General features: G+C 40.2%; 1 pseudogene; it reads right to left on the reverse strand.

Annotated features, from left to right (window-relative positions):
- Positions 1–2,748: 2,748 nt before the first annotated feature.
- On the reverse strand, positions 2,749–4,064 carry LOC111536380 (annotated as a pseudogene).
- Positions 4,065–16,580: the final 12,516 nt, after the last annotated feature.

Raw genomic sequence — 16,580 nt, forward strand, 5'->3', positions numbered from 1 at the left:
TCTAAATAAACACTGCAGAAGTATCTCCCCAAGTGGTGCACTGAGGAAAACAAAACAGAATGCATATATTCCTGATCTGGAGCATGGCAGATGAACAGACTGGAAACTCCTACTCCTGTCAAAGGCTTCAGGGATTTATTACTCATAGCTCTTCATTTCCATGGTATCTCTAATTTGATACAAACTAACTCTTTATAAAAACAAGCTTATAGAAAATGTCCATATTTGGTGGACTAAGTAATAAAGTTCATGTACTTTCAACATTCAGTGATTCAATCTTGTAATCAAGTTTGATATTTAGCTCAATGAGATTGTACCAAGAACTGAGCCTGTGCTCTGCAGCACAACAAAACATTAAGCTGGATGATATTTGAGTGTTGCAATTACACGCCTACACTCTTTCCCAGAAAGGAGAGGGGGAGGGGGGCAGGGGATTATTATCTTTTATACATTTAGTCCCTGTAATCACACTCTGGTTAGTAGAGATGTTTTCTTTTTATCATTTAGATACACTTCAAAGATAAATCAAAAGTCTTTAGACTACAAAGTTTGCAGTGAGCTGTTTCACCTCTTTCTTGGTTTCTGGTTCCACTTATCTCCTCTTTACTTCCACCAAGTTCCTCTAACAAGAAATAAGAAATGAAAAATGATGAGTGAGGTGACAGATCACGTTAGTTAGCTTGACTTAGTCGGTTCACAATGTATACATCTATCAAAACATCATGTTGTACACTGTCAATATGTACTATTTTTATTCGTCAAGTACACCTTAATAAAGCCGGGGGGAGGCAAAAAATAATAAATGTTGTTGCTATATCAGAAAAAGAAAGAAAATAGTCACATTCAATGACACAGAATCTAATTAATGATCATCATTAAAGATCCCTCTTGCCACACTCAAGCTCTAAGCAGAGGTTCAGAAGACAAGAAAAACAACAAGTGTTCACCTTTTAGGAACCATCATTTATTCAATGATTTATTGAGCACATGATCGTGTGCCAGATCAGGCATCATGCAAGATTATGAAGATTTAGAGGTGAACAAAAAAGATCCTTATCTCACTCCTAGGGAATAGTCGAGTTTTCCTTGCATCAACCTGATTTCCATAGTTCTTCCAGTTACATCTTTAGCTATAGGTCTGTACCAAAAGAAAAGTTGCCTAGTGATATAATTTCTTTACAAATAACAATAATTAATAACAATAATAAAATAGCTCACACTTACCTTGTGCTTACTGTGTGCCAAAAAGTGTTCTACGCACTTTCATATATTAACTAATTTAATCTCCAACAATCTTTTGAGTTACTATTATTCTTCCTTTTAAAAAAAATAAGGAAACTGAGGCACAGAGAGGTTAAGTAATTCACACAGATTCAGACTATTTGCTACACTAATCTTATTAAGACAGAATACTCTAGAGTGTTGTTATTTTTTAATAACAAGGGTTGAAAGAGAATAGGATGTTTTTAATCATAAGTAAATCAATAAATTTCGATGTCAAAATACCCTGTTCTCTAAGCATTCAGTCTAATCGAGATATAATAATCTAGACTGAATCTTTTCCACTTAAACAGATGCTCATAAAAGCCACATCCAAAGGAAAATAAATTGCAGAGTGTGTTGACTTTTCTTAAAAACTGTGGCTGATTTTCAGTCAGCCTGTCCAAATCTCTTCTCAAACTTTCAGCCCATAAGCCAGTACATCTGCTTCAATATTGAAGTAGGATGTCAAGCCCCTAATAGTCCCAGAAGAAATCAGGGGAATTTGGCCAAATGTTTACTAGGATTTCCTTGTAGGCATCTTCTTCCAAATATATGAAGATCCCCAGCTGGGGGTGTCCTAAAGAGGCTCAGATTCAGTGATTTACTCCATTTGCCAGAACATGTACCAGATGAGCCATTATGTCCTGTCTCTTGCATGTGCATGTGTGTACCTGAGCCAGGTGGGTAAATACTGAAGAATGTTTTGCTTAAACTTACTCTGATCTCCTGTAAGTAATTGCAATCCTCCGTCTGATACCTGGAGCCAAGAGCATTCTGTAGGCAACAACTGCCTACCTGATTTAATAAGCAAACCAGCATACAACTTGCTTGCTCTCAAAGACATGTCAGTATGATATCTCCCAAACTCTCCCAAAGATAATCTTTGAAAATAATAAAATGATACCTGGGTGCAATGGCTCTTGCCTATAATCCCAGCTATTCAGGAGCCTGAGGTAAGAAGACAGCTTGAGTCCAGGAGTTTGGGGCTGCAGTGAGCTAACATCATGCCACTGCACTCCAGCCTGGGTGACAAAGTGAGACCCTGCCTTTAAAAAAATTAAAAAATCAAAAACAACGATGATGTTGGTGATGATAGTAAAAGCGGACCTTTATTGACCTCTTATAATAGGTCAGGCTTCACACTTAATGCTTTATAGCATTTATAGTCTTTTAAAATTTAAATTTCACAATGATCTTTTTTTCCAAAGAACTTTATTTTTTATAATTTCAACTTTTATTTTAGATACAGAAGGTACCTGTGCAGGTTTGTTACATGGGTATATTGCATGATGCTGAGTTTGGAGTGTGAATGATCCCATCACCCAGGAAGTGAGCACAGGACCTAATAAGTAGTTTTTCAACTTATGTTCCTCTCCCTCTCTCCCACTCTAGTAGCCTACAGTGTCCATTGCTCCTATCTTTTTTTTAACCTCTGAACTTTTTATTGTCCTCCTACTCCCCAAAGGGTCCCCTGCTTCTGCTGGCTTAATATCTCAGAACTTTGGTGTGGTTGGTCTCAGACACCACTTTGCCATCCACTATCTGGCGGGTGGTGGTCTTTTGGATGGTTTGGATGGAGTTGCTGCTGTCCAGGGCATCACCAAGGTTGAAGTTCTTGCCATCTTCCAGCAGGCGGCAGTAGGTGGTGATCTCAGCCTCCAGCTTGACTTTGATGTTCAGCAGGGCCACGTATTCCTAGACCTGGCGCTGTCCCTCTGCCCTGGTCTGCGCTGGCTCAGACTCCAGGTGCAGCAGGATCCCGTTGAGCTGCTCCTTCTGCAGGGCGTAGCAGGCCTCCACCTCCCTCAGGCTGTTCTCCAAGCTGGCCTGCAGACTTCTCATGGAGTCCAGGTCGATCTCTAAGGACTGGACTGCACGTCTCAGCTCTGTGAGCATCGTCTCAGCAGCTCCAACCTTGGCGGACTGTGTGGTGCTCTCCTCAATCTGCTGAGACCAGTACTTGTCCAGTTCCTCTCGGTTCTTCCAAGCCAGCACATCATTATTGGGCCCGGATGTCTGGCATGATCTTGGCAAGGTCCTGAGATTTGGGAGCATCTAGCCCCCATGGTCAACCCAGAGCTGGCAATCTGGGCTAGTAGGCCTTTTACTTCCTCTTCGTTGTTCTTCTTCATGAAGAGCAGCTCCTCCTTGAGAGCCTCGATCTCTGTCTCCAGCTGCAGCCGAGTGACATTGGTGTCATCAATGACCTTGCGGAGCCCACAGATGTCACTCTCCACAGACTGGTGCATGGCCAGCTCTGTCTCATACTTAACTCTAAAGTCATCAGCAGCAAGACGGGCATTGTCCATAGTGTCCACAGTATTTGCGAAGATCTGAGCCCTCAGGTCCTCCATGGTCTTGAAATAATGGCTCCAGTCTCTGACCTGGGGTCCCTTCTTCTCCAGGTGCTCCCAGATTTTGCTCTCCAGCTTCCGATTCTTGGTCTCCAGGCCCCTCATCCTGTCCAGGTAGGAGGCCAGGCAGTCTTTCAGGCTTTGCATGGTCTCCTTCTCGTTCTGGATGCCTCCCATTCCTGCCAGACCCCTGGCCATCCCTGTGGCCAGGCCCCCGGACCCCATGATCCCCCGGAAGCTGGTGGAGTGGGACACAGAGATTCGGGAGCCAGAGCCCCCCACGCCTGCATAGACGCTGCCTGCACTGCTGACTGGCGGGGTGCCATAGCTGGGCACCTGGACAGAGCCCCGGGACTGGTAGTTGGTGAAGGTGGAGCAAGTGGTGAAGCTCATGCTAACCGGGGAGGAGAGTGAGAGGACAGGACTTAGGCTTTGTCGACGACCCATTGTTCCCATCTTTATGTTCATGAGTAACCAATGTTTAGCTCCCACTTATAAGTGAGAACATGTGATATTTGGTTTTCTGTTCCTGAGTTAATTTGCTGAGGATTATGGCCTTCAGCTGCATCCATGTTGCTGCAAAGGACATGATTTCATTCTTTTTCGTGACTGCATAATATTCCATGGTATATATGTACCACATTTTCTTAATCCAATCCACCACTGATGGGCACCTAGGCTCATTCCATGTCTTTGCTATTGTGAATAATGCTGCAATGTACACACAAATATATGTGTCTTTATGGTAGAAAGCTTGATTTTCTTTGGAGTATATACCCAGTAATGGGACTGCTAGGTCAAACAGTAGCTGTTTTAAGTTCTTTGGGAAATTTCCAAACTGCTTTCCACAGTAGCTGAACTAATTTACATTCCCAACAACAGTATATAATCATTTCCTTTTCTCGGCAGCCTCACCAACATCTGTTATTATTGGACTTTTAATAATAGCAAACAACCTTTAAGTAACTAGTACAGCAAGATTTTCAAATTTTGATATGTGTAAAAATTACCTGGGAAGTTTATAAAAATGTAGCTTTCCAGGCTCCACTCTAGAACATCTGATTCAGTAGGTATAGGGAGTGGTGTGAACATCTTTTATTAAAAATAATAGAAAACTGGTGAAAGTGACTGAAATCAATCTAATCCAAATAAGTAAAATGTATTGTGCTTCTACTAAGTCCATATGGAAATTAACAAGATAGAGTCTTTGTTCTTCATCTTATAAAAAGCATAGCAATATTGAACAAATCCTTTCCCAAGAAGTAAAAAGTATGTGTTGATTGTGTGACAGATTTGGGAAAAAGCAAGTGAAACTAACAGGGAGGGAAAAGATGGGGAAAGGAGGGGTCAAAGAAGGGGAATGTTCTATCTCTTGCTGTATACAAAACCACTAAGAGACTTAATGGATGAAAAGGCAAAAATCATTTCATTTGTTTATGAATCTGAAATTTGGGCAGGGCTCAGTGGGGACAGTTTGTCTTTGCTCCATGTGTTGTCATCTGGGGTGGCTTAACCTGGGCCAGGGAATCTACTTCCAAGATGGCTCACTCATATAGCTGACAAATTGATACTAGCTATTGATTCCTCTTCGTGTTGGGCTCTCCATAAGGTGGCTTGGGCTTCCTCACAGCATGGTGGCTGGGTAATGAGGGTGATAATCTCAAGGGACAAGAAGTGGAAACTTCCAATTTCTTAAGGCCTAGCCTCAGAAATACGCACATCACTTCTATCATATTCAACTGGCTAAGCAGTCACAGATCCCAGATTCAAAGGAAAGGGATATAGATTTCACCTTTTAGTTGTAGGAGTGTCAGAAAACATTGGAGCCATGCTTTAAAATTGCACAGGGACAGACAAAGGAAAGACTGAGAACATGAAAAACAAACTTTGCGTATTTTGCTAAGGCCGGTTCAACCAGGAAGAAAGCAAACACTCCTTCCTTGGTTAGTCAAGAAAAACCATTCCAAGTAGAGTTAGCACACTTTCTAAGATCTTGTCATAAAAATGGGAAACATGGGGGATTTTCCCTACATACTTAAATGGAAAGAAAGTTCTTTCAAATGTCACTCTTATTTCCCAAAATACTTTCTTCTTCTTAACAAATATTGAATGTGCTTACATGCCAGTCACTGTACTAGATGAAGGGGATATCAAGATGAATAAGACATAGTCTTTGTCCTCAAATATGAATAGTTAGAGGAAATAATCATTAGAGTCATGCTACACACACATAAAGCTATTTTGGATGCCCATACGAGAGACAGATAGGTGGGTGGACCAGCTCAAATCCCACTTTCCTTGGGCCATGGATCCCTCATACCAGTTCAGGTATCCTGACCTATGCTGTCACTACTCCTTGTATCACAGTACTTTATTATATATTTGTGAGATTATTTGATTACCATCTCTTTCCCATACAGGATCATAGAATCCTCTTGAATATTGGGCCAGCTTTAGAGATTCACTTCTAAAGAAAGATACACAAAACTGACTCTATGTGACTTCAGAGGTTAGGTTACCAAAGTGTCTGCCTGGCTCTCTTCCTAGCTATACACACGTTGGAGCTCTGGTGCTGCCATGCTGGAGAGACCACACTGAGAGATGAGAGAGACAGAGAGAGAGAGAGAGAGAGCTTGAGAAGAGAGAGAGAAAGACAGAGAGGAGCTTGAGAAATCCCAGCTATTTTAGCTTCAGCTGTTGGAGTCTTTCAGCATCAACCACCAGATGTGTGAGTGAACAAGCCTCAGATGATTCCAGTCCCCAGCCTTCAAGCTGCCTTAGCTGATGCTGCATGGAGCAGAGATGCGCCTTCTTCTCTGTGTCTGCATCCTATCTGAATTCTTGACCAAAAGAATTCGTAAACATAATAAATGGTTGTTTTATGCTACTAGGTTTTGGAGCGTTGTTATGCAACCATAGTAATTAGAACAGAGAAGGAAGCAAGATTCAGACTTAGAGGCACTTTACATGAATGAGGGGGAGTTTGTACTCTCCCTAGGGCTATGGAGAGATATGGAAAGGTTTTAGCCAGAAGAAAGGGACAGGTCTATTTGAGTTTTAGAAAATAACTCTGCCTGGGCACAGTGGCTCATGTCTATAATCCCAACACTTTGGGAGGCCAAGGCAGGGGTATCACTTGAGCCCAGAAGTGCGAGATCAGCCTAGGCAACACAGTGAGACCTTGTCTCCACCAAAAAAAAAAAAAAAAAAGTTTGTTTTTTTTTTTTTTGAGACAGAGTCTCCCTCTGTCACCCAGGCTGGAGTGCAGTGGCACGATCTTGGCTCACTGCAAGCTCCGCCTCCCGGGTTCACGCCATTCTCCTGCCTCAGCCTCACCAGTAGCTGGGACTACAGGCGCATGCTGCCACGATCGGCTAAGTTTTTGTATTTTTAGTAGAGACGGGGTTTCACCGTGTTAGCCAGGATGGTCTCGATCTCCTGACCTCGTGATCCGCCCACCTCAGTCTCCCGAAGTGCTGGGATTACAGGTGTGAGCCACCGTGCCTGGAAAAAATTTTTTTTAGTTAGCCAAGTGTTGTGGTGCATGCCTGTAGTCCCAGTTACTTGGGAGACTGAGGTGGGAGGATTGCTTGAGCCCAGGAGTTTGGGGGTGCAGTGAGCTGTGATCGCACCACTGCACTCTAGCCTGGGTGACAGAGCGAAAACTTGTCTCAGAAAAAGGAAATAAGAAAAGAACTCTGGCTACATGCAGTGGGACTCTCATGGGAGACTGCATAGGACGTTGGTAAAGATTAGCACTTAGAGTCAGAATGATGAGGGTCAAGTTCCAGTGTGCTACTGTGTAATCGATGGCATAGTCAGTTAACCTCTTTAAATCTCGGTTGTATCATCTATAAATTAGGAATAACAACACTCCCCTCTCAGTGAAGAATGTGAAGACAGCTCAAATGTGGTCACTGAACATGTATCATTTCAAGCCGGCTTTTCCACTTTCAATTAAACTGGCTGTTGGAGGAAGTTGGTCACATGATAATTCGAAATGATTGTTGAGATAATAATATCTGTTCATCACAAATAATGCCAGTAAAGACTAAGTCTCTGATTCTAAGTGGCTTATTCAAGTTGAATTACTTAGAAATATACTCAACAATTACAACAATGTAATTGTTAGGACCAAGAGTCATGGTTTTCCAGTGATAGTAAGATAGGATGTCTTATGATGACTAAATTGTGATGTAAAATTTTCAATTCCAAGAGCTGACTCTTTCCCAACACTGGGTGATTTTCTTCACTTGTTAAAAAACTAGTCATTGACGTATCATGGAGCATATGTTTAAATCACCTCCAAGTACTGCATCTGAATATGATGAAATATGTTCAGAGAGGAATACGATGAAAGAACAGATCAGTAATATATTTAATGCTGTTTCCCAAGCTAAAACATTCATCCCTTTAAATTTTTCTGATATGTGATTCAGCTTAGCATCTGACAAAACATTAATTTTTAGTTAGAATCCTCTTCATAATTTTTTGGTCTATCTTTAATCCAGTATCAAAACTGGTAAATGAAACAAACACATGACTGATCATAGATGTCATTTCTACATCTCGAAATTGTGAATTAGGACCTTCTAAATGAGTATAAAAGGAGGAAGAAGAAGCAGCAGATAAATATGGTATTATGCCTAAAACTCAAGCTATTCAACATTCAGTGAGATACAGATACGGCAAGGAGAGGTTACAAATGTCATCACTTTCTCTGTTATGAAACTATTGTCAGTATTTCATTGGTAATAATTTTACATTTTTTCATTTTACAAATAGAAATGTATCTTTTAATTAAAAAATTGATGGTCCTAGTGTGTCATTATTGCATTTGATTCCAAATGTTTGAGAAAAACTATACAGATGGTGATGACAAAGGCAGTGGGTTAGATTGCTCCAAAATAGTGTAAATGAGAAGCAAAGAGAACCAAGGAAAGATCCCAGGGAACACCCACATGAAAGAAACAAAGAGTCAGCGAAGGAAGCTGAGAAAGGAGAAGCCAGCAATGTAGGAGGAAATACAGGAGAAAGTGTACTCATGGGATCAAGGAGAAGAAAGGGTTCAAGGAAACTTTGCTAGTCACAGAGAGGGAACAATGTCAAATGCTTCACAAGTCACCGGACATGAGTTCAGAAGGCTTACTGAAATGAGTTAGCATCACTGAACTCAATAAGAGCAGTTTCAGCAGGGTGGTGTGGCTGGAAACCCTTTTGCTTGAATTGAGGTGTGGGAGGGAATAATACAACAGAAACAGTGAGTGTGGAATACCTTTTCTAGATTCTTGGCTAAAAATGGAAGGTGAAAAATGGGATATTAGCCAAAAAGGTATACAGTGGAGAGAGAGAGCATACAGCATTCCTAAAACAAAAATAAATTAATATTTAAATACTGACTGAAATCACTTAATATACGGGGAGTGTTTTAAATAGAACAAATGTTTCAAGAGGCTGGAAGGGATAGCATCCACATCTTGATACAGAGAATAATCTCAGAAGGGAAAAACTTCTTTTACAGTGATGCTGTGGTTTGGATGTGGTCTGTTGTCCCCATCTAAATTCATGTTGAAATTTGATCCCCCATGTGGTGGTGTTGGGAGATGAGGCCTCGTGAGAGGTATTTGGGTCATAGGACTGGATCCTTCATGAATGGCTTGATGCTGTTCTCCTGGTAGTGAGTTCTCGCTAATGCAAAACTAGATTAGTTCTTGAGGGAATACATTAGTTCCTGAGAGAGCAAGTTGTTATAAGGCAATGTTTTTCCTCTTGGTTGGACCTCTTTACCTCCTCCACCATGTTGTAAGGCAGCACAAAAGCCGTCACCAGAAGCCAGGACCATGTCCTTGAACTTCTCAGCTTGCAGAACTACAAGCTAAATAAATGTCTCTTTTTTAAAATAAATTACCCAGTCTCAGGTATTCTTTTATATCAACACAAAGTGGACTGAGACAAATGATGGGAGGAAAGTAAGAAAGAATGATTAAAAAGGCAGTTAAAAATTAAAAAAAAAAAAACTGCGATCAGTGTGAGCAATGAAACAATACTGGCTATGAGTTGATAATTATTGAAGCTGGATGATACATACATGAGGGTTCATTATACCATCCCCTCAAGTTTTGTGTATGTTTAAAAGTTTCCTCAATAAAAAAACTAAAAAAAAAAAGATAAAAACCCTGGGGTAAAAAATTGCTGTTACTCAGGGGATAGCTTAAGTTTCTGATGTGAAGTAGGAGGAAAAATTATCTGCTGAGAGTTAAGGTTGTGGGTTGCAGGTTTAATAAGATTGGTGAAAGTTTGAAATCACTGCTCTGGGAGAAAGAGTTGATGATCCAGCTGAGGTTAGAGGTCTTGAATTTCCAGTTGCAAATATTTGTGTGTTGTAAGATTTTCTCTAGGAGCTCTCAAGAGTACAAGTGTGAGAACTGTTGGGGAGATCCATAATTGATTTTTGATGGGCTGGCACAACCGTAGATTAAGGGAAGCATCAATAAGAAAGATTTAATGTGATGGGGCATGTTGCTTCCCTCTCCCTTCATGAAAAAGCTATTGTGTTTTTTGTTTGTTTGTTTGTTTGTTTGTTTTTAAGTAGGAGAATACTTTAGTATAGTAGTCTTGAAGTTTTGAGTTTGATTCTGATGGGAAAGAGAGAAAAACTAACTTGAGAGGTAAGATCGTTTTTCTTTAAAAAGTATTGCCTCATGTATTATCATATAATATTGATCATAACTGTTTATGAGGAAACTGAATGATAGTAAAATAGAATAATCCAAATGCACTTTCAGAAATATTTTAAAATTTAAACCAAATATGATTTTAAGTACTTATAAATTATTTGTACTAAAAAACTAATATCTATCTAGAGGAAAAACCATTTCAGATATTGACCTCCAAATTTAGCAATCTTTCTGGTATTTCCACTGATGGCTTTATTTCCCATTCTAGATTTCAAACTATTATTTTAACTCATATTCATTTTATTTGAAGTTTTCCATAAGTTATTGGGGTACAAGTGATTTTTGGTTACATGAGGAAGTATTTTAATGATGATTTGTGAGATCCTGGTGTACCCATCACCCGAGCAGTATACACTGCAGTGTATTTGTAGTCTTTTATCCCTGGCCCCCTCCTACTCTTCCCCCTAAGTCCCCGAAGTCCGTTGTATCATTCTTACGTCTTTGTGTCCTCATAGCTTAGCTTCCACATATTGGTGAGAACTTACGATGTTTGATTTTCCATTCCTGAGTTACTTTACTTAGAATAGTAGTCTCCAGTCTCCAGTCTCATCCAGGTCATTGCAAATGCTGTTAATTCATTCCTCTTTATGGCTGAGTAGTATTCCATTGCACATATATAGATATGTGTGTGTGTGTGTGTGTATATATATATGTATATATATCTCTCTCACAGTTTCTTTATCTACTCGTTGATTGATGGGCATTTCGGTTGGTTCCACAATTTTGCAGTTGTGAATTGTGCTGCTATAAACATGTGTGTGCAAGTATCTTTTTCAAATAATGACTTCTTTTCCTCTGGGTAGATACTCAGTAGTGGGATTGCTGGATCAAACGGTAGTTTTACTTTTAGTTCTTTAAGGAATCTCCACACTGTTTTCCATAGCTGCTGTGATAGTTTACATTCCCCCCAGCAGTGTAGAAGTGTTCCCTGTTGACCGCATCCACACCAACATCTACTGTTTTTTAATTCTTTGATTATGGCCATTCTTGCATGAGTAAGGTGGTATCGCATTGTGGTTTTGGTTTGCATTTCCCTGGTCGTTAGTGATGTTGAGCATTTTTTCTTACGTTTGTTGACCATTTGTATATCTTCTTTTGAGAATTGTCTATTCATGTCCTTAGCCCATTTTTTCATGGGATTGTTTGTTTTTTCCTTACTGGTTTGTTTGAGTTTGCAGTAGATTCTGGATATTAATCCTTTGTCAGATGCATTGATTGTGAAGATTTTCTCCCACTCTGTGGGTTGTCTGTTTACTCTGCTGACTGTTCCTTTTGCCGTGCAAAAGCTCTTTAGTTCAATTAGATCCCAGCTATTTATCTTTGTTTTTATTGCATTTGCTTTTGGGTTTTTGGTCATGAAATCCTTGCCTAAGCCAGTGTCTAAAAGGGTTTTTCCAATGTTATCTTCTAGAATTTTTATAGTTTCAGGTCTTAGGTTTAAGTCCTTAATCCATTTTGCTAACTCAGATTTAAATGTACTTTTAAAGAAGATTAATTGTTGTACATCTTCCACATTCTACCAATATCTTCATAGCCTAAGAATCCCTTGAAACAGAATGACCTACACTGTTTGGGACCAGTGACCACTGACAAAATCTCAATTTGCTGTATATCCACCTCCCCTCCTTGTGCTTACATTTTGTAAACTGGATCCTGAGGTTTAAATATTGTGGGCAGTGGGTTACTAGTAACCAACGTGGCAAAATACTATAATGCTTCATTAAACAAAGCTGTAAGATAAGGTTAATATAACTAGGGAATAAGGAAGCCTGTGCTATGAGCAAAATGACGGTTAGTGGAAATCTTGGTGCACTGCAACTAGTTTGCTTATGTGTAAATTTATTTGTTTATATTGTTTCAAGATGGGCTGAATTGTATCCTTTAAATGACAGAGTTGTCAGCAATTTCCAGTTTGCACTGTAGATTTTTGGAGGGTGAGACATCTGTGAAATTCTCTATAATGAAAGCCAGCAGCTTATAAAATGATATGATTTCACTGCAGTTCGGATAATCAGGGACTAGAAAGGTCAAACCAACCCTCCCATTCATGACAATTAACAAAGCTGGACAAAATATAAAAACCATCTTCATAAAGGCATCAGAAAACTAAAAAAAAAGAGTGAAAAATTACAGTGCCAAGATGGGGTGAGAGCAGAGGTTCCAGAAAGTAAGACCATCACTGGGACCTTGTTTTCTCTTGGGGTATTTTCTCATTTCAGGAGAAGACTAAGTAGTTGAGACATTGAATAACATTATTAGCAGCTTCGCAGGGCTGGGTAGACAGAGATTGGAGTCTCCTTTAGGGTCCGTAAAAGGGACCTAAAGAAGATATTCATTTTTCAGACTTTAGCTCAGCTTTGAATCATTACCCCAATCACTAGACTTGAATTGAAGCTATTCCCTATTGCTAGTGCCAACAAGCACTTGATGGAATCAAGCATAAATCCTCTCTGGAGGACAATAACATTCATTTCGACTTCAAATTACTTCTTACAACAGTTTTGCAAATACAATGTCCACAATTGTGAATTACACTGCAATAAACATGCAGTGATGCCTTTTTTATGATGTCTTTTTTGATATAGTGACTTCTTTTTGGGGGGGTAGATACCCAGTAGTGGGATTGCTGGATCAAATAGTAGATCTACTTTTAGTTATATAAGAAATCTCCAAACTGTTTTCCATAGAGGTTGTACTAATTTACATTCTCACCAGCCATGTATAAGCATTCCAGATGAAGGGAGATTTAGTGAACTAGAAGGTAAATCAGAAAATATTCAAATTGAAATATGGAGAGAAAAAAAGGATAGAAAATACAGAAGAGAGAATAAATGACATAGAGAACTCCATAATAATATTTGTTTACATTTAATTGAAGTCTCAGAAGAAGAAAAGAGAAATAACAGTATAGACACAATATTGAAAGATATAATAGCTGATAATTTACTGAATGTTTTTAAAAAATCATTTATAAAGGCTTATATACCCTAAGGAAGAAGCAGAAAGTGAGGCTGGAAAACCCATTTGGAGTCAGTGTCAAGGACTCCATCAATCCATGCAGCTAAATTTTGGCATGTGGGCAGATGGGAACATTGATGGAACAAATGTCAGGATGAGATCCCGGAAGCCCAATGAGTCATATGAGGGGCCATTTGCTTAAAAAAACCAAGAGCAGAAAAGGAAGACACATGAATACTTACAGGACTACAAGAGTCAAATCTGAAAAAGCTGAGCATAATTGTCAAATCCAAGCAGACAGGAGACAGAAAAAATAGAAGAGAAACATCCCACAGGTTGGGACCTAGGCAGAGCTGAAATGGAATAAGAAACTAGAGCCAAGCAAAGTTGGGAAGTTACAACAATTTCATGGAAACAGTCTGAGTATCTGAGGCAAATGCTTTAATTTGATTTACAGGCATGGTACTGGGGTGGATGATTGAAGGCTTTAAGGAGGTGAATAACATGGGACTAAGTGTGCTTTACAAAGATCATACTACAAAGATCAGTGTGAAAGGTGAACTAGAGAACTTCTGATGGTTCCGATCTCGGGATTGGGGATCAGGCAGTCTTGAGTGCAATGCTGATTCCACCTCAACTATCTCTGTTTCCTAGGGCATTTTGCATAAGTTCCCTGGGCCTTGGCTTTCACATCTGTACATTGGGCATCTTCACAGGGTTGTTTTGAAGTTAATAAGATAACACATGTGAAGTACTTGGCCTACTGCCTGGTTTACAGTGAACATCCAGTGAGCAGTGAGAGGGCTCTTCTGAGGAGAAACCAGAGGCAGCAAGATCAACTGGGATGGTATTGAGATAGTCTAAGGGAGCCCGAGGGAGTGCAGGCATGGGCCAATAAACAGCTGTAAGAATGAGGAGGGAGGAAGATGTATCAGGGAATGTGTATGTGTGTGTGGGCAGGGGAGTATAGGGTCAATGGAATAAGGCAAAGAAATAACACTGGAGTCCCCATCCCAACACTTCTTGAGCACATGCTGTGTGTCTAATTGTGTGCAGCTGATTAAGCCCTATGCCCAGATAACACTGAGAGCCCCAGGCCTCATTAAGCAAATTCATGTATGCTCCCATGGATGTACAAAAGATACATTTGGTCTTCAGACTGAAGGGGCCTGCTATAGCCAAATATTCTGCAAGAATGTGCAAGCCTGGTGTGAACTTTGACCAGACACAAGCACTTTATTTGTAATAATCTCAGTCAGCCATACCGTGACCACCAACAATTTGCACAGGTCCAGTAGGCTGTTAATTTTTTCAAAAATTGAAGAAGCAATTCAGAAATATTAAGGGAAAACTTACTTGTGTAGTTAATTTACTCCCCCTTTCCACACGAGCACTTCTTCAACCCAACCTAATACTTATGAGTAACAGCTCAGAACAGACGCTACTTATTTTCTCAGCCCAAGCAAGCTGTCTTGCAAAACAGGTTAAGAATAGATTGCAACTCCCTCTAAGGTCTAGGTTTTGTCTCCTTGTTGCTTTCACTTAGACAAAAGGAAGTCTGTTTATCAAAGGATTTCCTGAGGCTCCAAATCCCTGGGTGAGAAGGTGAGGTGTGAAGGCCAAATGGCTCACTAGGGAAGATTTTAATCAGTGAGTATCACCGGTGGGTGCTTTCTCTTGGTTATGTTTGATTCCTCCAGCTTCACCACTGAGAAAAGTAGGCAAAGGGCAGAAAGGGTGACTAGTGAAGCAATGGGAAAGAGGAATAGAGGAGAAAACCTTCTCACTGCTCTAGCACCTTAGAGAGACTCAATAAAATCCTGTTTCCCCCAAGTTAACCACTCCACTGCCAGCTTCCCCATCAGCCAGCCCTAGGAAAAATAGTGTAATAGACTAAATGATTTCTGGTACCCTCATCTGCTTGCTTCTCTCACCCATCATTACCTCCTTTCCCAACACTGAATCCCAACTGCCCTCATGCTGTGCCCCTTTCTTTGCCATCAGACCAAATGTAACCTTATCTTGTGATCCGGGCCTTTCTTTCCCTTATTCAACTTTGTCCCACAGAGCCTGAACTAATGTGTGTGTTCATTCTTGCAGTGCCCAAAAGGGGCACATACATACTGGAAACTGGGAGCCTCAGGAAACTTAAAAAAAAAAATGATATCTGGCCTCTGCCAGAAAATAAAATGGCACCTTGAAGGAGCTGCAACAATTTGGACAGATATAATACTTTGACACTTTAGTTCACCTCAGTTAGTCTAAATTCAGTACTAATTCAGGTTGCTTTCAGTTTTTGTTTCCGTGTATGGACAACAACTTGGGGGCTTATTTGGGAGAGCAGCCATGCCCATCTGGCTCATCGTTATGCCCACCCACACACAATTCCCCCCAACACCTGTGTCTGGCACATAGCGTTCCATAATTGTTCCCCAGATTTTATGAGAATGAGCATATGATTGTTAATTTTTCTCCTGCTGAATCCAGAGATAGCAAAAAAAGCACTTTTCCATTTTAATAGCAGCCCTTGAAATATCAGTTTTAATATTTGCTGAGACTTATGTAATCATTCAATAATTAATTCTCATATTATCTTGTGAAATTGGTTATTCTTATGAAAGTTTTACAGATGAAGGAATTATGTTGAAATCCTGGTTTAAGAACAAGGGGAGAGGCAAAATTGAGATTTGAATCAAATGGAAATTGCTTAAAGGTAGATTTAGCCCAGTTTATGCTTAAAGGTATTAATGACAGTGATGGTGAAGATTCTGAGATGTCTATTTTCTCTTTTTTTTTTTGAGACAGAGTCTCTCACTGTCACCCAGGTTGAAGTGCAGTGGCGTGATCTTGGCTCACTGCAACCTCCACCTCCCATCTTTAAGCCATTCGCATGCCTCAGCTTCCCAAGTAGCTGGGATTACAGGCATGTGCCACCACACCTGGCTGTTTTTGTGTATTTTTAGTAGAGATGGGATTTCGCCATGTTGGCCAGGATGGTCTCGAACTCCTGACCTTGTGACCCACCCGCCTCCGCCTCCCAAAGTGCTGGAATTACAGGCGTGAGCCACCATGCTTGGTCCTGGGATGGCTATTTTCTAATTGGAAGTCCTCATCTGTGTACATGACACGTTTGTCTTCCTCCTAAAAAGACATATTTTAATAAAAGGGGGAAACAGTTGTCTTTTTAATGGTTTATCAAATTATATTCTCAAGTGTTTTCCTATCCCAGTCAAGGGCTTCATCATTCTTCTAGTCCGTCAAAGTCATT

The sequence above is a fragment of the Piliocolobus tephrosceles genome, chromosome 12 (genome assembly GCF_002776525.5).
Source record: "Piliocolobus tephrosceles isolate RC106 chromosome 12, ASM277652v3, whole genome shotgun sequence".
Classification (NCBI taxonomy): Eukaryota; Metazoa; Chordata; class Mammalia; order Primates; family Cercopithecidae; genus Piliocolobus; species Piliocolobus tephrosceles.